The sequence below is a fragment of the Dromiciops gliroides genome, chromosome 4, assembly GCF_019393635.1.
Source record: "Dromiciops gliroides isolate mDroGli1 chromosome 4, mDroGli1.pri, whole genome shotgun sequence".
NCBI lineage: Eukaryota > Metazoa > Chordata > Mammalia > Microbiotheria > Microbiotheriidae > Dromiciops > Dromiciops gliroides.
In genome coordinates, this window is record NC_057864.1 from 456,080,490 (window position 1) to 456,095,534 (window position 15,045).

The window sequence follows — 15,045 nt, forward strand, 5'->3', positions numbered from 1 at the left end:
CATTAAGACTTAGAGTATCACAGAGGTTCCTAAATAAAGCCCATAATCACTCAGAAGAATTTGTACTAACTATCCCCAAAGGAAAAACCAAGTGGATGAATAATAATAATAATTGACATTTATTACTGCCTTAGAGTTAGCTTCGTTCCTTACACACTTTATCTACCTTTAGCCTCAAAGTAGCATCTTGAGATAGATATTTGTCATATTATTATCTGCATTTTAATGGGAAAACTGATGCTCACAGAGGCTTTCAGTGATTTGCTCATAGCTAGTGATGATTGGAGGTCAGATTCAAGTCCATGTCTTCCAGACACCAAGGCCAGCACTCTATCCACTACACCACATTGTCTATTGTCCAGACCATGATATACAGTTGGAAGCACAAGCCTCCGAACTGATCCAGTGGTACACAAAGCTTGTCTAGACTTTTCAAATTGATAATGGGATTGAGCAGGAGGAGATAAGTTGGAATTATCTTTGAGAAATTTCATGGACTGCAAGCTTCACTCTGAAACAACGGACTAGATTTCTAACCCCATCATTAGAGGCATCTAGGTGGTACAGTGGATAGAGTGCTGGGCCTGGAGTCAGGAAGACCTGAGTTCAAGTCCAGCCTTAGGCACTCATTCAATGTGTGATCCTGGGCAAATCACTTAACCTCAGCCTACCTCAGTTTCCTCAGCTGAAAAATGGGGATAATAGCACCTAATTTCCAGGGTTGTTTTGAGAATCAAATGAGATAGTGCATGGCACATAGCAGATACTTAAATCCTCTCTCCTTCCTTCCTTCCCTCTCTCCCTCTGACCTTCTTCTTCTTCTTTTCATGCTGAGATATGACTACAGGTTTGTGGAATACTCACTGTGGTTTCCAGGAAATTCAAATGAAGATTTAGCCAGAGTACCTAGGAGAAGTGCTTAGTGGGCATGAGCAGGCAGCGATCTTTCACAAAGGAGCAATTCAAAAGAGATTCAAAACAAGTGATGTCCTCAGAGAAGTTTAAGATCAAGGGGAAAATCCCCAAGAATAATTATGTGCTAAAAATGAAGAATAATTGATGAATAGCCTACCTGTTCCACTGGTATCCATAATGTTGAGAGAGCTCTGGGTAGGCCATCCTGTCCCTAGATGTTGGATGGATTCCCAATGGTGGATTCAGGAGAGAACATGGACAAGAGTCTCAGGATGTGTAGGTGGCTAAGGATTGGATTGCAATATACAGCATTGAAGGGATCACCCACACTGATGAGACTGTGGTCCATTTGGAGTACTGGAGCAGAAAAAAGAAAAGGAAAAAATACCCAACCTTTCCCAAGAAGCCTTCATGGATTAACCAAGTCTATTTTCCAGCCTCCTCTATTCAACAACATTTGATACAACAAATATTTGTTGAAGATCCCACAAAGGACAACCAAAACTCACACAGAACAGATAGCAACACTTTACCAGCAAAGAGTGATACAGTAGAAATGATATAAAAGATATCCTCAAAGAAATGAGTGAAATAAAAAGAAGATGGATTTGTCACGAGGATGTGGGCTTGGTGATGAATACTGAGCTCAGGATGGGTAGGTGTGGATGGGGTGCAATTTATATTATTGAACAAAATAGTCTCATTGATGAGATCACAGCCTCACTGGCACTATGCTGAGTATGTTCCCTCCTCGCTCTACTCAATCTCTGACTCACCTCTCCCCAGCAGTTTACTCTGAGAATTGGTCCAAGATGCCTCTGGTCCTATTGGTTAAATGTCTCTGTTCCTTTTTCTCATTATATTTTAAGTGGCTCCAGATCTCCCTGGGTCACTGAGACCTACAGCTGTTAGACACTGCTGATTGGCATCCCACAAAATGACAGACCCTAGGAAATCTTGCCTGTTCTTATTTTTTACCTGATCCTGGTCAGAGCATCCTATAGTGTTAGAGGAAGAAGGGAATTCAGAGCCCATCTATAACAACCCCATCATTTTACAGAGAATGAGGCTAAGGCTCAGAAATGAGAAATAACTCACCCAAAAAGTTAGTAGAAGAGCCAGCACTAGATACTAGGTCTCCAGATTCCCGTTTCTGGGCTCTTTCTAACACACCAAACTGCTTCCTTAGGTCCATTGCTTTAACAACTTCTTCTTCTTCTTCTTCTTCTTCTTCTTCTTCTTCTTCTTCTTCTTCTTCTTCTTCTTCTTCTTTTCTGGTGGGGCAATTGGGGTTAAGTGACTTGCCTAGGATCACACAGCTAGTAAGTGTTAAATGTCTGAGGTCGGATTTGAATTCAGGTCCTCCTGACTCCAGGGCCAGTGCTCTATCCACTGCGCCACCTAGCTGCCCCCATTGCTCTAATTTCAGAGTTGGAACCAAAGGATTGCTGATGTCTCAGACTGGGATCATCTTGGAAAAATCTTGGATATCATTTAATCCAACCCCCTCATTTTACAGAAGAGGGGAGAGAGGCCCAAAGAGGAGTAGGGACGTTTTTAAGGTCACACAGATATAGAGTAACAGAGACATGATTCAAACCCAGGTCCTTTGACACAGACCAAGTACTATTTCCACTATACCATGAAGTCATGAAGTTTTTCTTCTGACCTCCGGGCAACACAGATGTAGATTCTCTCTAGGGAAAGATCCCAGACCTTCTAAAATTGGGAGGTCCTTCCTGAAGTCTTATCTCAAGCTGAAGCCCTGGGAGGAAAAGTCTTTTCCCCCTCTTTCTGATCTCTTTATAATGGGGGATCAGAGTTGGAGCTTCTTAACTAGCAAGAGTGTACATCATTCTGGTGCAATAAATCAGAGAACATAGTAGAGTTTACTCAATGAAGAAAGAGAACAAAGGGGAGAGGAAGGAGAGAGAGACAGAGAGAGAAAGAGACAGAGAGAGCCAGAGAGCCAGAGACACAGAGAGACACACAGAGAGACAGAGAGATATGGAAAGAGAGACAGAGAGAGATAGAGAGGCAGAGACAGAGGTAGAGACACAGAGAGGAGGAGAGAGACAGAGAGAGAGAGAAAGTTAGGAAGAAATAGTTAGAGGCAGGGAACAGAGATATGGGAAAGAAAGGAAAAGAAGAGGGGAGAAAGGGATTGAGACAAGAAGAGGGAGAGACACTCCAGGAGGGAGAAGTTTGTGGTAGGAATTACAGAATTAAAGGTTGGGAAAGGACCTTGGTGGTCATCTAGCTTAGTCCATACATGAAATAAATCCCCTTTAGAATATACCTGACACATGGTATATTCTACCTGACACATGGGGGAGCCCACTGCCCCTTGAAGCATTTAATTTCACTTTTGGATAGCTCTAATTGTTAGGAAAAGTTGTTTTTTTCTTTCTGACATTGGTTTTTTTTTCATTTTTCATTTCTAGTTCTATACTCTGGGGCCAACAGAGTCCTTGTCTAGAGGAAAGATAATACATTTTATTTTAGATATATTGCGTTTGAGGTGCCTATGGAACATCTGGATTGGAATGTCCAATAGATAGTTGGCGAGATGGGAGATGAACTCAAAAGAGAGGGAAGGGCTGGGTATATAGTCATCTGTATAGAGATGATAACTGAACCCTTGGTAGCAGACAAGATCACCAAGACTAAGAGTATATAGAGAAAATAGACAAAAACCCAGGATGGAGCCTTGGGAGCAAGGAGAGACTCCCAGAGTTAGTGGATGTGATAGGTGAAGATCCAGCAAAGGAAGATGAGGAATGGTCAGATAGGTATGAGAAGAATCAAGAAATAGTAGTTATGAAAATCCCAAGAAGAGGGCATCCAGGAGGATGCTCAGGGTCAAGTGGTGCAAAGAGGTCAAGAAGGATGAAGATTGAGAAAAGGCTATCAGAGCTAGCAGTTGAGAGATCACGGGTAACTTTAAAGAAAGCAGTTTCAGTTGAATGGTGAGGTCAGAAGTCAGACTGCAGAGGGTTTAGAAGAGAATGAGGATAGCAAGTGGAGACATTGAATTTAGATGCCTTTTTCCCCAAGGGGTTCAGCTAAGAAGGGGAGGAAAGTACAGGTTAATAATGGTTAGTGGGAAAGATAGGATCAAGTAAGATTCTTTTTAAGGATGGGACAAGCTTGGTCACGATTCTAGGCATTAGGTAGGGAAAGATTGAAGATTAATGAGTAAAAATTATATTGGGAGCAATCTATTGGTGCATATGGGAGAAGATGGGTTCCTTGATTCATAAAGAGGTGTTGGTCTTGTCAAGCAGACATGATATGTCACTGGGGGTGGGGGAGTCAGGTTTCAGTGAATGTCAGAAAATGGAAGGAGTATCAGAAGTTGTATAATACAAAAGCGCCCTTCATTATGAAGGGCACAGTAGAATGGTTGGGTAGATCTGGAATAGAACATTGAGGAGAAGGGTTGAGAAAGATGTGAACGAGAGGGCAGACAGCTTTGTTTGGGAAGGTGCTCATTGTCAGTCAGGGGCTCATTATCACTGGGTTAGGGAGAATGTGGGGGGCTAGGAGGAGGTCAACCATTGAAGGGTGAATCCAGGAAGAGTATCAATGAGGTGTGAGGTCTGCTGAGGATGGGAAATGATTCAAAGGTTAAAGATCATCTTTTGGGGGCACAACCCTCAGCTGCCTGGCTGTGTCCTAGGAAGAACTTGGAAGCCCACCTGACATAAGGCATGGGCAGGGCAGGAATTAAGCATTTCTTGCCAGCAGGCAAGAGCAGCGGTATCCAGGAGCCTCAACTTATTTATCACCAGCAAGAAGCAGAGCCTGGTGGTATTGTTATACTCCTATGGAACAAACTGGATGTTTCTTATGAAGATAAGTGGGTTGTTCTCCTTTGGATACCCTCCAACTTATAAATATCCTCCCCAAACCATGATGCTCAGATTTGACCACAGAATTCTAGGTCTAGTCTTTATCTGGTTAGGTAGAGTATGGGAGGATGATAGATGGGCAGAGAAAGAGACGATGGGAAGGAAGGAGAAAAGGAGAGTTAGAGAAAGACAGAAGGAGAGAGACAGAGAGACAAGGAGATGGAGAGACAAAGACAGAGACACAGAGAGAGACAGAGACAGACAGACACAGAGAGAGAGAGAGAGAGAGAGAGAGAGAGAGAGAGAGAGAGAGAGAGAGAGAGAGAGAGAGAGAGAGAGCAGCCTAAGAGAGAGAAACACAGTAGAGTGATGGACCTGGAGTCAGGAAGACTCATCTACTTGAGTTCAAATCTGGTCTCAGATGCTTACTAGCTGTGTGACCCTGGGCAAGTCACTTAACTCCATTTGCCTCAGTTTCCTCATGTGAAATGATCTGGAGAATGAAATGGCAAACCACTCTAATATTTTTTCCAAGAAAACCTCATATGGGGTCATGAAGAGTGGGACACAACAGAAACAACTGCACAACAGCAAGTGTGTCAGTCACCTTGTATTCAAAATACTGGGAATAACAATACAAGCCAAAACAAAGATAGTGCTTACACTCAAGGAGCTTCCATTCTAATGGGGAAAGACTACACAGGAAAGGGGAGATGGAAAAGGAGGAGTAGTCTGAGGGTGAGGAGAGGGTATTCTTTTTTTCTTTTAATAAAAGTATTTTATTATTTTCCAGTTATATGTAGAGATAGCTTTCAGCATTTGTTTGCATAAGACTTCCAATTTCAAATTTTTCTCCCTCTCCCCCTCCCGCAGACAGCAGGCAAAACGATATATATATTTACATATACACATACATAACAACATTAAACATATTTCTGTATCAGTCATGCTATAAGAGAAGAATCAGAGCAATAAGGAAAAACCTCAAAATAGAGAAACTACAGCACCAAAACCAAAAGAAATAGTATGGTTCAATCAGCATCCATATTCCATAGTTCTTTTTTCTTCTGGATTTGGAGAGCCTTTTCCATCATGAGTCCCCTGGAACTCTCTTGTACCATTGTATTGGTGAGAAGAATCCAGTCCATCACAGTTGATCAACACACAATGTTGATGATACTGTGTATAATATTCTTCTGGTTCTACTCATCTCACTCATCATCAGTTCATGCAAGTCCTTTCAGGTTTCTCTGAACTTCTCCTGCTCATCGTTTCTCGCAGCACAATATAATTCCATTACATTCATATACCACAACTTGTTCAGCCATTCCCCAACTGATGGGCAACCCCTCAATGTCCAATTCCTTGCCACCACAAAAAGAGCAGCTATAAATATTTTTGAACGTGTGGGTCCCTTTCCCTTTCCTATGATCTCCTTGGGAAAAAGACCCAACAGTGGCATTGCTGGGTTAAAGGGTATGTATAGCTTTATAGCCCTTTGGGTATAATTCCAAATTGCTTGAGGTGAAGGTATTCTTGTGGGGGAAAGGTGGAAAAATCAATAGAGTCAGGATTGGATCCAGGAGAGAAGTAATCACGGATGGTCTGGGCACTTCCTTATAAATGGTGATTCTGGGGAGGAGCTCACCAATTGGAGGAGGAGGATGTAGAGTTGGAGGCATCTCTAGGCAAGAAGGCTGCTGGACAGAGACAGAGAAAGCCAGAGAACCAGGAGCAGAGCTGGGAGAGAAGTCAATATCTCCACCATATAAATTTAAGTTATGCCTCTCTTCACGTAGCCCATGATGGCATAGGTTTTTGAAGTTAGTGAAGTACACATTTGACTCATATTAAGATTTCTTCAAAGTCAGTTATTGCCTAAACATGTTGAGACTGGGAGTCAGGAAGCTCTGAATTCAAATTCTGACTTAGATGCTTGCCAATTGTGTAACACTGGGCAAGCCACTTCATCTCTTGTCCATGAATTCCCCATTTATAAAATGAAGATAATAATAGCACCTGCCTCATAGGGCTGTGGAGTGGTAGATAGGGAAGCCATCATTATTTGTCTCTCTTCAGTTAGAGAAGAAAGGGTGTGTGTGTGTGTGTGTGTGTGTGTGTGTGTGTGTTGCCTTTCCTTTCAAGCTTCTTCTGTAAAGGATTCTCTGCCCCTTGAGCACAAAATGAGGGAAATGATTCAATTAAAAATGTATTTGCCTCGATTGTGGCTGTCGATAATTCCTTCTTCAGAAAAAGGTCGAGGCCGGTAGGGGCTCTGAGCTCCTCCTTCTCTCTCTCTCTCTGTGCTTGGGAGTTTATGCCCCTCCTCTCTCCCTCCTCCTCTGTCAATTCCCTAGTCATCTTTGCTGTCTTGCCTGGAGAAAGGCTATTGGAATCTAAAGGATGAAAGGTACAAGTTGATAACAGTAATAATTTTTACAGCTCTAAGGTTTGCAAAGTGTTTTACATAGGTTATCTCACTTAATCCTCAGAACTACCCTGTGAAATAGGTGCTCTTCTTAGCCTTGTTTTATAAGTGGGGGAGTCATGGCAGAGAGATGAAGTGGCTTGCCCAGTGTTATTCAATTGCCATGTGTCTGAGGCAGAATTTGAACTTAGGTCTTTCTGACTTCAAGTTCAGCACTTTAACCCCTGTACCACCTACCTTCTTCAAAAGTTCTTTGTATTGGGAAGGAGGTTTAGGTTTGGGAGAAGACTGCTATAAGGCTAGCCCTTTTGTCAGAAGCATTTGCTTTTGCAGTTTCCATGATGGAAGTCAACTTGAAATTTAATTTGTTTAATTAATCTAATTATTTTTAATAATTTAATTTAAATTAATTTGTAATTAAATTTAACCCATAAAATATTTATTATGTACCTACTAAGTGCAAAGTTGCTGTTTGGCTCTGAGAATATGAAGATAAGAAATAAAAAAGGCCCTGTCATCAAGCAATTTATATGCTCTTGGGTTGAGTTGGGCTTCAATTTTGGGGATGGACCCAGGCAGGCTAGGCTTCATTCCCCTCCTGCCTATGCTTACTACTCTAAAGACTTTGCCCCCATTCCTCAGCTTCCCTCTAACCCTTCCTCAGCACTTGGGGCCCTGTTCACCCTGAAGGATCCCTCCACCATGCCAGCCCCACTCTCTTACAGATCAGTTACTTTCAGAGCCTCCATTTTGGGCCCATCACCATATTTCACTCCCTCTAAGGATGTTGTCCCCATGCCTCAGCTGTCTTCTCACCCCAGAGTTTACCTCAGCATCCAAGACCTTCTCATCCTGTAGTATCCCTTCACTATGCCAGGCCTCTTCTCCCACTGTCAAGTTCCTTTTGGGGTCTTGGAGAGAGAAGAGAAGGTCTTGGAATAGCTGATGAGGGGAATGAGAAAGAGAGTTAATCAAGAAGGAATAAAGAGTTTATCATGAAACAGTGAGTGCCCATTTGGGATGAGATAGCCTGACTTTTAGTGGGTCCAGGTAACATGATGGTGTGACTTCCTCCAGCTGTGTCCAGTAGAATGGAAAAGTAGATGGTGAGGGTGATCCAGGATTGAAAATAGAAAGGGTGAGAATAGCAAAGACATAGAGACAAGGCTTTCAAGGGTCAAATACAATGTGCTGATTAGTTGCTTAACTAATTGATTATATGTAACATATTTACATATAAATTAATTGATATAGATTATGCATATATATAGATTAATTGCTTAAATAATTCATTCTATATCATATGAATTTATATATAAACTTATACTATAGATTATAGATCTATATAGATTAATTACTTATATATCCTATATGTTTATATATAAATTATTTGCTACAGATTATGGGTCTATATGGATTAATTGCTTAACTTTGATTAAATATCATACATATTTACATATATAAATTAATTGCTATAGATTATAGATCTATATGGATTAATTGATTAGCTTAGCCCTGGTTGAAGACTATGCTGTGATTTCTCTTCTAAGCAGACATGGGACAACAAGGATTGATGAAGGTTTGGGCCAGGCTGTGAGGGTACGGCATGAGTATTCTGTATGAGGGTCAGATGGAAGGAGCTCAAAATCATGACAGTGGCCCAGGTGTGGGTGGTGGTGAGATCTGAGTTATGACCATCCCCGTGGGTGGCTGGGCTGGAACAAAGCTGAGGTTATAGTCATTCAGGAGGTTCATATGTTGGGAGACCAGGGTGTTTGAATGGACACCAACCTATTTGCTGAAGCCTCCAAGTATAAGGACAAGCGTTAGGGCACAAACAAAGCCTTTGAGGCCGGCATTGAACTCTTTGAGAACTGTAGTCACATGTCCACGGCTCTTTGCTAATGGTCTCCAGCTGCCTGGAACAAGCTGTGTGACTTGAGGCAAATTACTTCCCCTTTCTGAGCCTCAGCAGAAATTCCTCAGGTATAAGGTGAAGGGATCGGGCCAGATGGTTTCTGAGGCTCCTCATGCTGGCATTCTATGCCCCCTTCTCTCTACTTCCCCCAAGTCTTGGAGTGGACAGTTCCTCACAAATTGTCTGGCTGGATAGTTCCTCTGAACACTTAGGATCAGGTGCTCCGAGTTGGGGGTGTGATGAGTCCAGGTGGCAGGGGTGGATCAGTCATTCTCCGTTGAGCATCAGCAGGATCACTTCTTGGAGGAGGGTAGGGAATGACAAATGGCAAACCTTGGCTGCTGACCCACCACCAGACTGCAATGAGGATCAGTCTGGGCACTAGAATGCCAATTAGCCTTTTCCTTCTCTAAAACTCTGCCTTGTGGATGCAGTGACAGCCAGTGGCACTGTGTGTGGGCTTCCCTCTGCCCCCGCAGGTGGTAAGGTGTTGGCAGCTACCCAGACCCAGTTCTCTAGAGAAGGCGGAGGCTGGGGCCCTCTTGGCCAGTGGGAGTGTTGTTCCCATATTGTCCTGAAATCCCAACTAGGAAGTCTCAACAATGTGATCTGGTGAGGAACTAATTAAAGTGGGGCACTAAATCATAGCGATGCTAACTGGATTTTAAGTAAAATTTGCTCGTAAGAATTCCTGTGTTTCAGAAGGAGAATAGGCGCCCCGCAAAAATACAAGCACTTCATCATTTTAAAATCCCTCCTGCCCCTGGCTTCCCTCATCCATCCTCCTGTTTTGTGGCTGCTTCAAAACAAGAGAACATCCTAGTGATAAGTCTCAACTTGGGGTGGGGGTGGGGTGAAACTAAGCTTTATGACCCTGTGGGCAGGTCATTTTACCTTTGTGGGCCTCAGTTTTTAATTTGTAAAATGCGGGGAGGTTGGACTAGTTGATGCTGGCATAGGATTAGAAGCTATAGAGCTGGGGCAGCTAGGTGGCGCAGTGGATAGAGCACCGGCCCTGAAGTCAGGAGTACCTGAGTTCAAATCCGGCCTCAGACACTTAACACTTACTAGCTGTGTGACCCTGGGCAAGTCACTTAACCCCAATTGCCTCACTAAAAAAAAAAAAAAAGAAGCTATAGAGCTAAGGAGGTGGTCTGGTCCAGTGGAAAGAGGACTGACTTTGAAATCAGAGGATGTGGGTTCAAATCTCATCCATGTGACCATGGACAATTCTCTTAACCTCTCTGGTTCTCAATTTCCTCATCTGGAAAATGAGTGGGTTGGATTAGATACCTTTAAGGTCCCTACTGGCTCTAAATCTAGAAATTTTTTAGAGATTATCTTTTCCAACCCCCTCATTTTGCAGATGAGGAGAAACTAAGGTCCAGGGAATTTCAGTGACCTATGCACTGAACCAGGCTTCAAACCTAGATGTGCTGACCTGAGGGTCACTGCCCCACACAACTAGGGGTTGATTCTGACCTTTTTTGTGGGGCAATGAGGGTTAAGTGACTTGCCCAGGGTCACACAGCTAGTAAGTGTCAAGTGTCTGAGGCTGGATTTGAACTCAGGTCTTTCTGAATCCAGGGCCGGTGCCTTATCCGTTGCCCCACCTAGCTGCCCCTTGCTTCTGATTTTTCACACTCAAGTTCATCTGTGCCTCTTATTTGAGTATTTTTTCTTGCAGTCATCCCTGAATTTCAGGGTCAAAATATAGGATTGTAGAATTAGAGCTGAAAGTTTCCTTCTGTAGGCCATTTAGTCCCACCCCTTAATTTGACATCTCAGGAAATCTGGGGAGGTACAGAGAAGTTAAGTGTGCCTAGGGACACACTGGTAATAAACAACAGAGCTAGTATTTGAATCCAGGTCTTTGGATTCCAAATCCAAATACATAGTACCAGGTTCTCATATCAGGAGGCAGTTGATGGTCCAGCAGGTAGAGCGTTGGGACTGGAGTCAGGAAGACCTGAATTCAAATTTAGTCTCTGATACTTCCTAGCTGTGTGACCCTGGGCAAGTCACTTAACCTCTGTTTATAGCAGTTTGCCCAACTGTAAAATAGGGATAATAGCACCTATCTCATAGGATTGTGAGGATCAGATGAAATATTTCCAAAAAGTGCTTAGCAGAATGAATGCCTGGAACATTAAAAAAATGCTAGTTCCTTTCCCCTCCCTTCCTCTACAGGAACTTGCATAAAGGAATGATGAGGACTCTGTCCCAGTCTCAGCTCCTATGATGCTGGACTCTCCCCTCACATTTCTGGTAAAAACCCAGTTTCAAAGAGGACACAATAGAACACAGAGTTAATGTCTTCACTGAATTTTCTTCATCCAAGGGATGAAGAATATCAGATTTGGGGTTTGGAGTGAATTTGATGAGGAGGGGGAACCTGTAATCAGCACAGCAATAAAATAATTATAATAATAATTCTACACATTTGTGTAGCACTGAATGACTGACAAAACACATTCTTGTATCCCATCTCATTTGATTGTCACCAGAACCCTATGATCAAGTCCCTTCTTTGCACCCCAGTTTCCTCATCTCTAAAGTAAACCTACCTACTGGACTTGGATGACTCTGGAAGAGAGAGTGAGGCTGATGAGTTTGTGCAACTCCACCTCACTTCAATCCAATTCACACGCAAACATCACCCTGGGACATTGTTGGTTCCCTTTGAAAATGAAGGATGAATAAAACCAGCCTACCACATGGAGTGGTTGTAAGGATCCAAGAGGATGATGGGTGTAAAATGCAAACTTTGAGTGCCACATAAATGCCAATCAGCACCGGCATCATCATCCATAACACCCCGAGCGAGCGTTTATTAAGCACCTCCTATGTGCTAGGCTGTGAACTAAGCACTGGGGACATAAAGAAAAGCAAAAACAGGCCCCGCCCTCAAGGGGCAGGCTTCTTAATGGGGGAAACAATGTGTAAACTATTAGACATATACAAGATATCTGCAGAGTGAATGGAAAATGACTTTAGAAAGGAAGGTACTACAGAATTTTAGAATGTAAGCTCCTTGAGGTCAGGGACTGTCTGTTTGCTTGGAGTTGTATTCCTAGTGCTTAGCATAGTGCCTAGCACATAGTAAGAGCTTAATAAATGCTTTATCTGTCTCTCCATCACCTATTGTCTATTTATAACTCTATCATCTATCTACTTAGTTACTGATCATCTATCATCCATCCATCCATGTCTATCTGTCTATCAATAAATCAATCAGATTTCTACCTATCATTTACCTCTCTGTCTGTCTGTCTCCCTCTGTCTTGAGACAGCAGAAAAGACCTCTTGCATAAGGTGGAGCATAAACTGAGTCTTGAAGTAATCCAAGGGTGCCAAGAGGTAGAGGTGAGAAGAAAGAGCAATTATCAATGGAACAACTGAATAGATGTCACCCTGGGTTCTTCAAGGCTGTGGCAGCAGAAGGCTAGCTCTGATGGGGCTTGCCAAGCTGAAAAGGACCAACTTTGGCTAAGAACTGAGTTTTTTCACCACTGCTAGGCTGGCTGTTATGTAACAAGTTCTTTGGCTATGACAGCTCATGGTATTTGGTTCCTATTATTGAAAGAGGCAATTGAATTTATCCCTGGAGACAGAGCATGGGATGGTAATCTCTACTGGCAGTAGGAGATGGGGAGGAGAATGGAAGGAAATGAAGAAGAGGAATGTGGAGAGGGAAGAGAGGAAGAAGAGTTAGGGACTGTTGGGGGAGGGAGACATGCATTGTTCTTAGATGGTTCCCATTGGGACCCTGTTCTTTTCTATAAATAAAAGCTTTTGTGGGACAGGAGGCTCTGAAGTGAGTGAAGAATGAACAAATTGCTAATGATAGTCAATAATTCAGCAGAATAGACAGGAGAGGAAGGACCTTTGCCCGTGTTCATGTGTGGAGCTTATAGCTGCCTCTCTCCTTTTCTCCACTTTCATCCCTTCCCATCCTTCTCTTCAACCCAGCTCCAAGTACCAGCATTATTAGTTTTAATTAGCAGCCCAAATGTTGGGAAAATATCCAAGTTCTAGTCCTCAGCAGAGCATGGGTTTTCTTGGGAAGGGGAAAGGGGAAAAGATGATGGGAATAGTAATCAGTATAATGAAGTGGGGAGGGAGGGATGGTGGGAAAGATCTTTTTTTTCCCCTGGCTGATTAGCATTGGTTCCAGATTGTGAATGGCTTCCTACAGCCGCTGTTGGAGTACTCACCATCAAGGTTGATCCAATGAAGGCTGGATTAACCTTGTCATGGCCTGATTAGCGTGAACACCTGGTAGACAGTCTAGAAAGTCAAACAGATCTCTGCAAGGGGGAGAGAGCACTGAAGTGAGAATCAGAATGCCTGGGATTTGGTGCCAGAAGGAACATTCTGGGATTTTCAGTCTTCAGATGAGGAAACTGAGTCCTAGAGTGGCTAAGTGTCTTGCCCAAAGTCACCCAGGGTGTGAGTAGCAGAGTCTAGATTTGAACCCAGGTCCTCTGACTCCAATTCCATCATGCCTTCCACTGGTTCATGTCTCTTCTTTTAATCTCATTTCTGCTACTAATAATCTCTTTGACTTTGTGAAATTTTCATTATTTCTGTTGGCTTCAGTTGCCTCTGCTATAAAAGGAAGGGCTTGGATCCAACCTTTCTGGAGAACAGTTTGGAATTATGACCAAAGGGCTATAAAGCTATGCATACCCTTTGACCCAGCAATACCACTTTTGGGTCTTTTTCCCCAAGAGACCATGGAAAATGGAAAAGAACCCACACGTACAAAAATATTCATAGGGGCAGCTAGGTGGTGCAGTGGATAGAGCACCGGCCCTGGAGTCAGGAGTACCTGAGTTCAAATCCGGCCTCAGACACTTAACACTTACTAGCTATGTGACCCTGGGCAAGTCACTTAACCCCAATTGCCTCACTAAAAAAAAAATTCATAGCTGCTCTTTTTGTGGTGGCAAGGAATTAGAAATTGACGGGATGTCCATCAATTGGGGAATGGCTGAACAAGTTGTGGTATAACAATGAGCAGGAAGAGTTCAGAGAAACCTGGAAGGACTTGCATGAACTGATGATGAGTGAGATGAGCAGAACCAGGAGAACATTGTACACAGTATCATCAACATTATGTGTTGATCAACTGTGATAGACTAGGTTCTTCTCACCAATCCAACAGTACAAGAAAGTTCCAAAGGACTCATGATGGAAAAGGCTTTCCAAATCCAGAAAAAAAAAGGAACTGTGGAATATGGATGCTGATTGGACCATACTATTTCTTTTGTTTTTGGTGCTCTTGTTTTTCTTTATTGAGATTTTTCCTTTTTGCTCTGATTCTTCTCATATAACATGACTAACGCAGAAATATGTTTAATGTTATTATATATATAAAACCTATATCATATTACCTACTGTCTAGAGAAGGGGGGGAGGGAGAAAAATTTGAAACTGGAAATCTTATCTAAACAAATGTTGGAAACTAAAATAAATAAATTATATATATATATATTATATATATATATTATTTATTTTAGTTTCCAACAAACACACACACACACACACACACACACACACACATATATATATATATATATATATATATATATATATATATATTCTGGGCATGAAAAAAGAGGAAGGGCTTGGCCTGGATCAGGGCTCCTTAATGTTTTTGGCACTGTGGATCATCTGGACAGTGGAGTGAAGACTTTGGACTCCTTCTCAAAAGAATGTTTTTAAATACATAAAAAAAGATACACAACATTACAAAGGAAAAGAATTATTTTGGAATATAATTATTTTTATTTACTTATTTTTTGGTGAGGCAATTAGGGTTAAGTGACTTGCCCAGGGTCACACAGCTAGTAAGTGTTAAGTGTCTGAAGTCAAATTTGAACTCAGGTCCTCCTGAGTCCAGGGCCAGTGCTCTATCCACTGCG